This window comes from Neoarius graeffei, chromosome 7 (genome assembly GCF_027579695.1).
Source record: "Neoarius graeffei isolate fNeoGra1 chromosome 7, fNeoGra1.pri, whole genome shotgun sequence".
NCBI lineage: Eukaryota > Metazoa > Chordata > Actinopteri > Siluriformes > Ariidae > Neoarius > Neoarius graeffei.
This window is the reverse complement of record NC_083575.1, coordinates 16860529-16872553: the sequence shown is the minus strand read 5'-3', so window position 1 is coordinate 16872553 and position 12025 is coordinate 16860529. Positions and strand designations below refer to the sequence as shown.

Genomic DNA, 12025 nt, shown 5'->3' with positions numbered 1-12025 from the left:
AATTCCCTAAATCTCTCCCAATCTGTCTTTTCAAAAACCCACCTCCCAGGCCTCACTCCTGATCTAAGTCTGACGTCAATATCCACAGTACAAATAATAGGGTAATGATCACTCCCTACACTGACTCCATGTACTTCCCACTCACATCTTGGGGCCAACCTAGTTGATGAGAGTGTCAGATCTAACACTGACTCACGCCCCGTCCTACCATCAAATCTAGTTCCCCTCCCATCATTCAAGCAAACTAAATCCCTCTCACTCAGCAAGTCCTCAACCACCTGACCATTGCTATCAATCCTATCCCCACCCCACAATGAACTGTGAGCATTGAAATCTCCAGTCCACACCACATTTCCTCTATCCTGTCCTTCTATCTTTTCTAGATCAGTTAATTCTAACCGTTTGCAAGGGTTATAATAATTTATAACAACTATTTTCCTTGAACCCACCCATATTTCCACCACCACATATTCCTGCTCCGTCCCCATACCCAGTACTCTATAATGGTATCCCCTGTCTAACAAAGGTAGCACAACCCCCTCCACTTCCTCCCACTCTCTGTCCCTCCTAACAACTATATAATTAAACAAAACAAAATCAAACCTAGGTTGGAGCCATGTTTCTTGAATACATATTATATCCGGTTTCACGGTCATATCATCCACAAACTTTTTAAATTCTTGTCCATTTGCTAGCAGACTCCTTGCATTGTAAAATGTTCATAAACAGAATAATCATCCTACACTATCCTGGCTTGGCTGCATCACACAGAGCCCATCCCTCACCTCTTCCCACTTTAATCCCACCATACCCAGATGCTGGACCGCTGCCTTTGTAATAATTTGGATCCTGTCTGTCTTCGATTTCATTTCCGCTGTGGCATTTATTACCCCTGCAATAAATATTACAAGGTCTCTTTTCTCCCTCCAACCATATTCCTTCACTTTAACAGATGCACAGCCCGCCTCCCTGTCTGTTACTGCAGCTAAGTCTCCTCTTACAGTTCTTCCACTATTCCTAGACTGGTCCACCCTTTTAACAGCTTCTGCATAAGTTACTCTGTTTTTTAACTTCACATCATGGATTTCAGTCTCTCTTCTCATAACTTCACAACCCCAGTACACTGCACTGTGCGCTCCTCCGCAATTACAGCATTTAGGTCTCGCTCCAACATCACACTTCCCATAGTCATGAGCTCCCCCACACTTTGCACGTTTGTACCCCTTTACACACCTTGGCTGTATGGCCGAATTTTTGACATTTAAAGCATCTCAAAGGCTTATGCACGAACTCTCTCACTCGATACCTCAAATATCCTAAATAAAGTTCGGACGGTATGTCTCTGGTACTGAACTTAATCAGAATCAACTCAGTCTCCTTTTTCTCAACTCCCCTGGTCAACCGCGTTGCACTCTGAACGGCTCCACATTTTTCTTTCAGATTTTTAACCAACTCATCCATTTGCATCGAAACAGGAATTCCATATATCACCCCTCTATTCCTTTCATTACCAACCCTCATCACTTTCACAACCTTTGCCTTCCCAACAACTTGCAACCTTTCAGCCTTCGCAACCTGTTCTTCAGATACACACCCAATCAACAAATTACCATCATTCAACACTCTGGCGTTATTTATAGCCCCAACCTGATTCTTAAGCACGTTCGTCAGTTTTATAGGATCCATATTCTTGATGCCACCACTTTCAAACCTTACAACCACAAAAGAGCACTTCTCCCTGTCTCTTCCCCCTTCACCGTAGTTTTAAACCTTTTCTTTAACTGCCAACTATTATCATCATCTTTAATGCCATCCATAATATCCCCCCCCGACTCCCCGCCATGGCGGAGAATTTGCAAGGATATCGTATACCGGACCTATACAGGCCGTCGGCCGATATACTCACAGAATTCTCGAATACCCAAATCGAGCCTTAAAAACAGCTCTCCTGAACCTATTAATTTAGCGCTAGCTCCTGTGTGAATAACCGGCCTTCTCTGGATCGGCTGTGACGTCGAATGCAAGATCTCTATAACAAGTGACGGAAGGCTAGTTGTGCTCCTCGCCATAAGGCGGCGATATGTTAGCTCTGTTAACCATTCTCTGAAAACATCCTGCTCCCGTTTCGGTGCAGGAAAATATGAACCTGTCCCTTCTCAGAGCTTACGTTTTGTATCGAAAATTACTGGGGCGTTAGGTTTAACAGCTGGAGTTAAAGAAACGCCGGAAACGGGTTACCTGTTTGGTAAGTACGGCGATTTACTTACATCTTCAGCGCTGGATTAAAAAAAGAAGAAAAAAAGCTGCGCTAATAGGAGCTGAAATGCTAAACTAAACATGAATTTGGATTGCTTTTAATCATCATATCTGGCCTTTCCCTCCCTCTTGCCAGCAAGGATTTTTTTTATTTTTAGTACTGAAAGGATACTGACACACGTAATGTAAACTACCTAGGGTGAATTGCGTTATTTTCCCTACCTGTATTTTGACGACTCCTGCACTATGATTGGCTGATACTGGTTTTCTCTGCTGTCTGTCAAATAAAGCAAGAACGCTATAGGTTATTGTTGGTGGCCTGAAATCGAAATGCGGGTGGGTAGAAAATAGTTTTGTTGTTTTTGTTTTTAAAGCAAGGTGCATTTGGGTATTTTTTGTTTGTTCTCTGAGTTGAAAAGTTTAAACATTTTAATGAGGTGGATTTGATTAAAAAAGACAGGATAACGGCACATAATGGCATTCTGCTGAGATTTGGGATTACAGGGTTGTTTTGGTTTCCAAGGTTGCCAGGTCATATTTTAAAATCTCTGTCTTGGGTGGGAAAAATACTAATCCACAGTAAATCCATAATATGGCGACTCCCGTATGTGTGTTGCCTAAGTAAGGTACTTATTGGTCATAAATGGCACACAGCAGAGCAATGTTTCTTTGTAATTGAGCAAGTTATAAAAAGTCATCACTAACATCAAATTAGGCTTCATTTTACGAAGTAAAAATTTAGCGTTTGAATTCTCGAATCTGATTGGTCAGAAGGTGTGTGTCATTTTCGTAGAACAGGACAGCTTGGACAGTAGTTCTGGCTGTAACATAACTGATGTGCTTGTTGTAATATGCGATTTGTTTCTTGAGTAACAGCTCAAGTGCAAGAAGTTGTACAGTGGATGTTCCACAGTATCTATGAATTTTTAAAAACGTGTTGAACAAATGAGTCTGATTTTTTTGAGGAGAATTTTATTTAACATGAAGAAGCTGCTCTCAGTTGGCAATACTTTCATCTCATCTCATTATCTCTAGCCACTTTATCCTGTTCTACAGGGTCGCAGGCAAGCTGGAGCCTATCCCAGCTGACTACGGGCAGATTCTACCATAACAGAGGCCAGTTAACTCCCATCTCCTTAAATTGCTGAATTGATTATTTTGATCATTCTATTAAGTTTTTCTAGTAACATTTGGGGTCTTGGACATTCATAGTAAATTTTAGGACAGTAGCCCTGGTAACTAATTAATAAAAGCCGTTTTAATTAACCCGTGTTTCTACCATCATTCTGACAGACAAAATCAGTCTTTATCTGACAGACACACTCCCACAATTTTGAATCTTTTTCATGGAGGAAAGCCAGAGTATGATATAATCATATGAAGCAAATATATGTTCCACAATTAAAAAAAAAAAGTTTATCTCTTTGAAAACCACCATTTCTATTGTCATTTCTGACAGACATGCTAAATGACAATAGAAACACATCGGTTTCTATCATCAAAATCTGACAGACAAACTAACGTCTACCATCATATTCTGACAGACACTCTAGATGACAATAGCAACAAAACTTTCTTACATTATTAATCTGACAAATTTAGTAATATTAAATCACTAGATCACTAGAACCAAATAATATAAAATATTGAAATAAAAAATAAAATTTATTTTCAAAATTGAAATAAACAATAATTGTAAAATACCAGTATTGTGGAAATTACATGAAATAACATTATACATGTATTCTTTTCAGTCAAATTGTTTGTAGCATAAAAATGCAGGCCTTACACAAGGCTATATTATTATACAACCCCAATTCCAAAAAAGTTGGGACAAAGTACAAATTGTAAATAAAAATGGAATGCAATAATTTACAAATCTCAAAAACTGATATTGAATTCACAATAGAACATAGACAACATATCAAATGTCGAAAGTGAGACATTTTGAAATTTCATGCCAAATATTGGCTCATTTGAAATTTCACGACAGCAACACATCTCAAAAAAGTTGGGAAAGGGACAATAAGAAGCTGGAAAAATTAAAGGAACAGCTGGAGGACCAAATTGCAACTCATTAGGTCAATTGGCAATAGGTCATTAATATGACTGGGTATAAAAAGAGCATCTTGGAGTGGCAGCGGCTCTCAGAAGTAAAGATGGGAAGAGGATCACCAATCCCCCTAATTCTGCGCCGACAAATAGTGGAGCAATATCAGAAAGGAGTTCGACAGTGTAAAATTGCAAAGAGTTTGAACATATCATCATCTACAGTGCATAATATCATCAAAAGATTCAGAGTATCTGGAAGAATCTCTGTGCGTAAGGGTCAAGGCCGGAAAACCACACTGGGTGCCCGTGATCTTTGGGCCCTTAGACGGCACTGCATCACATACAGGCATGCTTCTGTATTGGAAATCACAAAATGGGCTCAGGAATATTTCCAGAGAACGTTATCTGTGAACACAATTCACCGTGCCATCCGCCGTTGCCAGCTAAAACTCGATAGTTCAAAGAAGAAGCCGTATCTAAACATGATCCAGAAGCGCAGATGTCTTCTCTGGGCCAAGGCTCATTTAAAATGGACTGTGACAAAGTGGAAAACTGTTCTGTGGTCAGACGAATCAAAATTTGAAGTTCTTTATGGAAATCGGGGACGCCATGTCATTCGGACTAAAGAGGAGAAGGACGACCCAAGTTATCAGTGCTCAGTTCAGAAGCCTGCATCTCTGATGGTATAGGGTTGGATTATTGCATGTGGCATGGGCAGCTTACACATCTGGAAAGATGCAATCAATGCTGAAAGGTATATCCAGGTTCTAGAGCAGCATATGCTCCCATCCAGATGACATCTCTTTCAGGGAAGACCTTGCATTTTCCAACATGACAATGCCAAACCACATACTGCATCAATTACAGCAGTGGTGTCCAAACTGATCCATAAAGGGCCGTGTGGCTGCAGGTTTTCATTCCAGCCATGCAGCAGCACACCTGATTTGGCTCATTCAATCAACTGACACACCCACCCTTTAATCAAGGGTGGGTGTGGCTGCAAGTATTTGACTGTGTGAAGACAGTTCAGTTGATTGAATGAGCCAAGTCAGGTGTGCTGCTGCATGGCTGGAATGAAAACCTGCAGCCACACGGCCCTTTATAGATCAGTTTGGACACCCCTGAATTACAGCATCATGGCTGCGTAGAAGAAGGGTCCAGGTCAGGGCTCGAAATTAACTTTTTTTCTTTGTGTCCCCCAGTGGTCCCGAATTCTGTGTTGTATTGTCCCGAATGGAAGCAATAGTGTCCCCATTTTTTCCTCTCTGAAATAACCAGTGGTTAATATTATCATATGAAGTTACTATTATATTTGTAACCATGCGATTTTGAACCCTTTATATCATTTTTACAATAAGTCACAAGACACAAGCGACACATGTCCTATACATCATCTACTTCAAAATTAGTTATTGCATTTTCAGTTTATTAAACTTTGGCGATCTCACTGTATGAATAGATACCCGTTTATTTAAAGGGGCCAACTAGCTAATTCAGAAAATGTTTCAACTCACTACATCTGCAGTACACTTTAGTTGAAAATAAGACTCCTTTTATGTTCATTTCATCTACTTATACCTTGAATATCTGTTGGCACTTATAAGGCCAATTTATAATTTTCACCATGACCGTTATCCATTTTTATGAACTTTCCGTTATCCATTACCGTTATCCATTTTTATGAACTTTCCGTTATCCATTTTATGAACTTTCGCTGCCGAAACGTGGGTGCAAATGTTGGCAACATCACCATAGTGCCAGGTCTTAGCCTAGTTGTGCTGCTGACTGACTAAACTTTCTGAACTAGAAAGACACCAAGAAAACTCACTTATTCTGTTGAACGGTATCTTCCGTCAATATCATCCACATCATTCCTGTTGTATTTTATAACGTGTCTAACAGTGTTCATTAAGTTCATTCAGTTGCTAGCGTTGCCTGCAGACCAGGCGATGACACTTTCGATCCTGAAGGTCCCGGAGACGTTATGTCTGGGCTTTCAGTTTCTTCCCCGCGGTCGGTCCGCTTCAACCACTTAAGCATTTTTGTTCTGGCAAGAGTCGGCGCAGCGTGTGCGGTAGCAATTCCATTCCAAGTCCATATAATGCGGACTCCGGCCGAAGATTCTAGAACAGAATGCGCTGCTCTGTAGCCTACGGATGCAGGTGCATCGAAAGTGTAGCTACTAATGTATTTTTCGCTGTTAACGTTTTAAAATTAAAATTGACAAATTAGGTGAATGTCTACGTATGTTACGGCTTTGTAAATAATATTAATGTAGAACTTTTTTTCTAGATCTATTTTTTTCCATTGTCCCGGGATTGTCCCAGATATAATTTTGTGTCCTGATGACATTTTTTATGGTTCCCGGGACGTCGGGACATCGTTAGTTTCGAGCGCTGGTCCGGGTACTGAACTGGCCAGCCTGCAGTTCAGATCTTTCACCCATAGAAAACATTTGGCGTATCATAAAACGGAAGATACGACAAAAAAGACCTAAGACAGTTGAGCAACTAGAATCCTACATTAGACAAGAATGGGTTAACATTCCTATCCCTAAACTTGAACAACTTGTCTCCTCAGTCCCCAGACGTTTACAGATTGTTGTAAAGAGAAAAGGGGATGTCTCACAGTGGTAAACATGGCTTTGTCCCAACTTTTTTGAGATGTGTTGTCATGAAATTTAAAATCACCTAATTTTTCTCTTTAAATGATACATTTTCTCAGTTTAAACATTTGATATGTCATCTATGTTCTAGGGGCGGCACGGTGGTGTAGTGGTTAGCGCTGTCGCCTCACAGCAAGAAGGTCCTGGGTTCGAGCCCCGGGGCCGGCGAGGGCCTTTCTGTGTGGAGTTTGCATGTTCTCCCCGTGTCCGCGTGGGTTTCCTCCGGGTGCTCCGGTTTCCCCCACAGTCCAAAGACATGCAGGTTAGGTTGACTGGTGACTCTAAATTGACCGTAGGTGTGAACGTGAGTGTGAATGGTTGTCTGTGTCTATGTGTCAGCCCTGTGATGACCTGGCGACTTGTCCAGGGTGTACCCCGCCTTTCGCCCGTAGTCAGCTGGGATAGGCTCCAGCTTGCCTGTGACCCTGTAGAAGGATAAAGCGGCTAGAGATAATGAGATGAGATCTATGTTCTATTCTGAATAAAATATGGAATTTTGAAACTTCCACATCATTGCATTCCGTTTTTATTTACAATTTGTACTTTGTCCCAACTTTTTTGGAATCGGGGTTGTACATAACAGAATTCATTCATACAAAATGTGGCTAAATTAAATATCCAACCATTCCTTCTTCCGTTGAAATTCTTTTCTCGTTTTGGATATTTAATGTGGGTAACTCTACTAATTATCAAAAGAGATTCTGACTGATCAAGGCACCTCGTTTACTTACGCTATGTTCACACTGCAAGGCTTAATGCTCAATTCCGATTTTTTTGTGAGGTCGTTCACATTAACAAATATATGCGACTTGTATGTGATCCTCAGTATGAACGAAAAGCGACCTAAAAGTGTTCCGCATGCGCATTGCAGGATACGACGACGTCACACGCAGTGAGCATGGCCAGTGTTTACGGAAGTAAAACTGCCCGGTTGCGGTATGACCTATCCAATCTAGCTTGAATAGCTGCATCCCCCCCAAATGGAAATCAGCTCCCTAACCTCTGCGTCCTTCCATTGAGAAGATTCAGAACCTTCACAGCCTGACGCGTCCCTCGCATTGATGTCATGCGCAGGGGCGCAGATACGTTTTTTGAACTGGGGGGGACAAAGCTGCTAGCAAACCAACCCCGATATGCCTGTCAAACTTGTTGTGGGTTACCATAGCAACCAAGCTCGAGCTCGCAACCTGTGCAGTCTGTGCAGCTCAACCAACCAAATATCAGTCTTTGTTTTGTTTTATGTGAGTTGTTGCAACTATGTATACACTGCTGTGCACCTCAATAAACCGAATGGTAATTAGTCTTTTGATTTTTCCGTGAGGTTTGCCTTATGCAAAGAAAGACAGCATAGACGTTTTTTCCTCCCTATAAGTGGGGGGGACCGAACGAAGTGAATTTAAATCTGGGTGGGACGAATCCCACCCGTCCCCCCCTCTATCTGCGCCCGTGATTATGCGCCATGTTGTTATAACTTTTTTTTGAGAGACCCGCCGCCTACTTCAGCGCAGAATAGTGACGTTTGTGGCTTGTTGATGACGTGTAAGTCGGATGAATGCGACCTGGCGGTTCAGACTGAAGTCGCATATGAAAAGAGCGGATAGGAATCAGAATTAGGACCACATATCCAAACGGCCTGGGTCGGATTTGAAAAAATTGGATCTGTGTCGTTCATATTGTCAATAAAAGATCGGATACAGGTCACATATGGGCGAAGAGATCGGATTTGAGTCACTTCAGCCTAGACCCCGAAGCTGTTTGTTTTCAGGATAATGGCTGGCTGATGAAATTATTGGCTGGCTAGCTGACTCAGCCAAAACCTTAATGGCTGCTGCAGCCACCAAAATGTTTATGGCTACAAATGGCTGATACTGTTTCTTCACACCTATGGTCTACGTTCAATTGATTATAAGATGCAGTGTACTGGTTACACAGATACATAGGCTATTTCCACAACACAGTTTGGTTAAAAAACTGATTGTACTACAACAAATGGTGTATTTATGATAGCATTTATTGATTATAAGTTATTTATTTATTACATTTATTTATTATAAGTACTTAGATGTATTATTATTATACACACACACACACACTCTCACACACACACACACATACACACGGGTCATTTAACATGAAATCATATGAATTATGAGATATTAAAATATAGTAGGCCCTAGTAGACTTTATTCTGTGCAGTGTACGGCGACGGATTCGCTCTAAATTATCTCCGACCGCCAAGTTCACTAATGTTCTGTCTGCCTTGCCTACCAGGCAAACAGAGCGGTCAGTATATTGCTAGCTGTGGTCAGACTGCAAAGTATGAATCATGAAAGAGTGTCTCTGAGGGAGTCGCGCTTAATTAATGGACGTCACTGTGTGGCATATATCCGGGCGAACGGATCAAACAAATGGTGGGAATAAAAAGCAAATTACCACAGGTCCCCTGGTCTCTTACTTCATTGTAAATGTAAATCTAGCAAGATTGTAGTTCAATGCTAATAATAAGCTAATCTGGATTGTTCGAGGAAGGCATCTAGCTATCTACTCTCACTAGCATTGACCAGTGAAGGACTGGCAGCTATCTTACTATGATGAAAGTAGAGTGGTGGAGTGCTTTTTTTTTTTTTTTATCAATCTCGAAGTATGTGAAACAAACAAACAAAAAATACCTTTACACTTTCCCTCAGCAGCGGCAAAGAATGCAGCCATCTCGTCGATATCGGAGTCGATTGATGCTCTGGGTGGGTTCCCGGGTTCCCCAGTGTATCGTGGTAACGGTGTGAGGGGCGGGAAGCCAGACAGGTAGTCACAACGGCAAGCTTGTGGTGGCTCTCTGTGCTGTGATATCAGTTCTAAATCTCTACAGTGTATGCCTATACGTCTCTATTGTGTTACTACTAGTGTGTACAGTTGATCATGTTTGTGTCACTTTTCTTGTAGCTCATGATGTGGATAAACCCATTATTTGATGTACACAATTCTTAGTGGCTCAGCCAAATTTTATTAGATAGCGGCTCAAATTGGCTTACAAAATTATTGGCTGGCGGCGGCTCAAATTCTAAATGGCGGATTTAGCGGCGCCTGGCGGCGGCTTTGGGGTCTACTTCAGCCTGCAGTGTGAACGTAGCCTATGTCACGGACACTGAACGAACTGTATAGGTTATTAGGGATTAAGCCGATCCGCAACAGCGTGTATCACCCACAAACGGACGGTTTAGTTGAAGGGTTCAATGTGTCATCAATCACCAGTCTGCTACTATTGGACAAAATATTTCATCCATATTTCATCAAAAACTGCGACTGCGATTGGAATGCGGGACGGGAGCTGTTCCTCGCGGGACAAATTAAATTCACCTAAAATTCGGGACGTCCCGGGGAAATCGGGACGGTTGGCAACCCTACTTGCGACCCTTTCAGCCGACAGGCTATTTCAATGTGTTATTTCCCCGCGAAAGTGACACAGTCGTGTCTATCGTCACTGTTCTGACAGACTATGAGATTGCTATCGTTAGTATATGACCGACAGGTGTGCGCTATCATCACAAAAATGACAGACCTTGTTAAGTGTGATAGCACACACCTGTCGGTCATATACTAACGATAGCAATCTCATAGTCTGTCAGAACAGTGACGACAGACACGACTGTCACTTTTGCGGGGAAATAACACATTGAAATGGCCTGTCGGCTGAAAGGGTCGCAAGTGGCTCTGATTTATCTCAACTTAGGATAATTTTTCTGGAGGAAAACTTTAATATGAATGTACAAATATATTCTCAATGTTTCTATCGTCAAAAATTTCTATCGTCAGGATAGCTGACTGAAAATCTTACCTTGATTTTATTTGATGAAATCTAGCTGTCAGAACTCCAAGTCTTGCCCGGAAGTAAATGTCTGCTGTCACAAAAATCATGCGCAGTAGAATTTCCTCTTTGCATCAGTCAACATGTGCGTGGTGAGGGCTTGAATTTTGCTATCGTCAGGTGCATTAGACTGACAGACTGACGATAGCATTTTTTTTAAAATAACTGTGGGCTTCTCTCGTGAACGAAATAGTTTTTTCGCTGTTAATCTATTTCAACTCTATCTGTTGACACCCAAAAATTATAAAGCCTGCTTCCACACGATAACTACCAAAGATCCATAATGGCGGAGTCTATCGTCAGGTCATCTGACAGAAATTCACTGACGATAGCAACAGGGATAATGAAAGTGATTTTTAAAATGGGAGTTATGTCTGTCAGATATGTCAAAGAAATAGAACTTTATTCTTTAAAAATCTTTTATTGATATACTCAGTGTATTTTTAAATGACGTGTTGTTTTAGAAGACCAAATTCCATATTTTCAATCTTGAAAATATTACCTCACTGAAAAAAGGACAAGAAAAGTTTCTTATTTTGTGGGCAAGTGGTTAATGGCAGTTATGGTAGAATCTGCTTATGGGCGAAAGGCAGGGTACACCCTGGACAAGTCGCCAGGTCATCACAGGGCTGACACACAGACAACCATTCACATTCACACTTAGTCAATTTAGAGTCGCCAGTTAACCTAACCTGCATGTCTTTTGGACTGTGGGGGAAACCGGAGCACCCGGAGGAAACCCACGTGGACACGGGGAGAACATGCAAACTCCACACAGAAAGGCCCTCGCCGGCCACGGGGCTCGAACCCGGACCTTCTTGCTGTGAGGTGACAGCGCTAGCCACTACACCACCGTGCCGCCTCGCAATACTTCTATAACAGTCAAATTCCTAGCAACGAAAAGTCTCCTTTACTAGGCATGCGACAATAAAAATCAAAGTTATTAGATTAAGAATGTTTCTACTGCACTAGAAAAGACCTTTAAAATGATGCATGAACCAACTATCTATGACAAATTTAGAAAGTTATGAATTTAATTTCGAAAAATCGAGGGGATTTACAGCCCTTAATTACACACTAAAACAATTGAAGAACTGTGACCGATATCAACAGCTTCCACCTGTAAATGACCATAACTTGCTTAATTTTTGTCCTACTTTTTGTCCGTCCGCCGACAGCACTTGGACACG

The 12025-nt window shown here is 41.5% G+C and overlaps 1 protein-coding gene across 2 annotated transcripts in view; it reads left to right on the top strand.

Moving 5' to 3' along the window:
* Nucleotides 1–2090: 2090 nt before the first annotated feature.
* btbd9 (BTB (POZ) domain containing 9) overlaps nucleotides 2091–12025 on the top strand; it is a 64540-nt gene continuing 54605 nt past the window's right edge. The window contains exon 1 of one of the 2 annotated variants that reach the window (XM_060925324.1): nucleotides 2091–2245. The gene's annotated coding sequence lies outside the window, so the exon portion shown is untranslated. The remainder of the gene's footprint in view (nucleotides 2246–12025) is intronic. The other variant, XM_060925325.1, reaches the window with a different exon arrangement.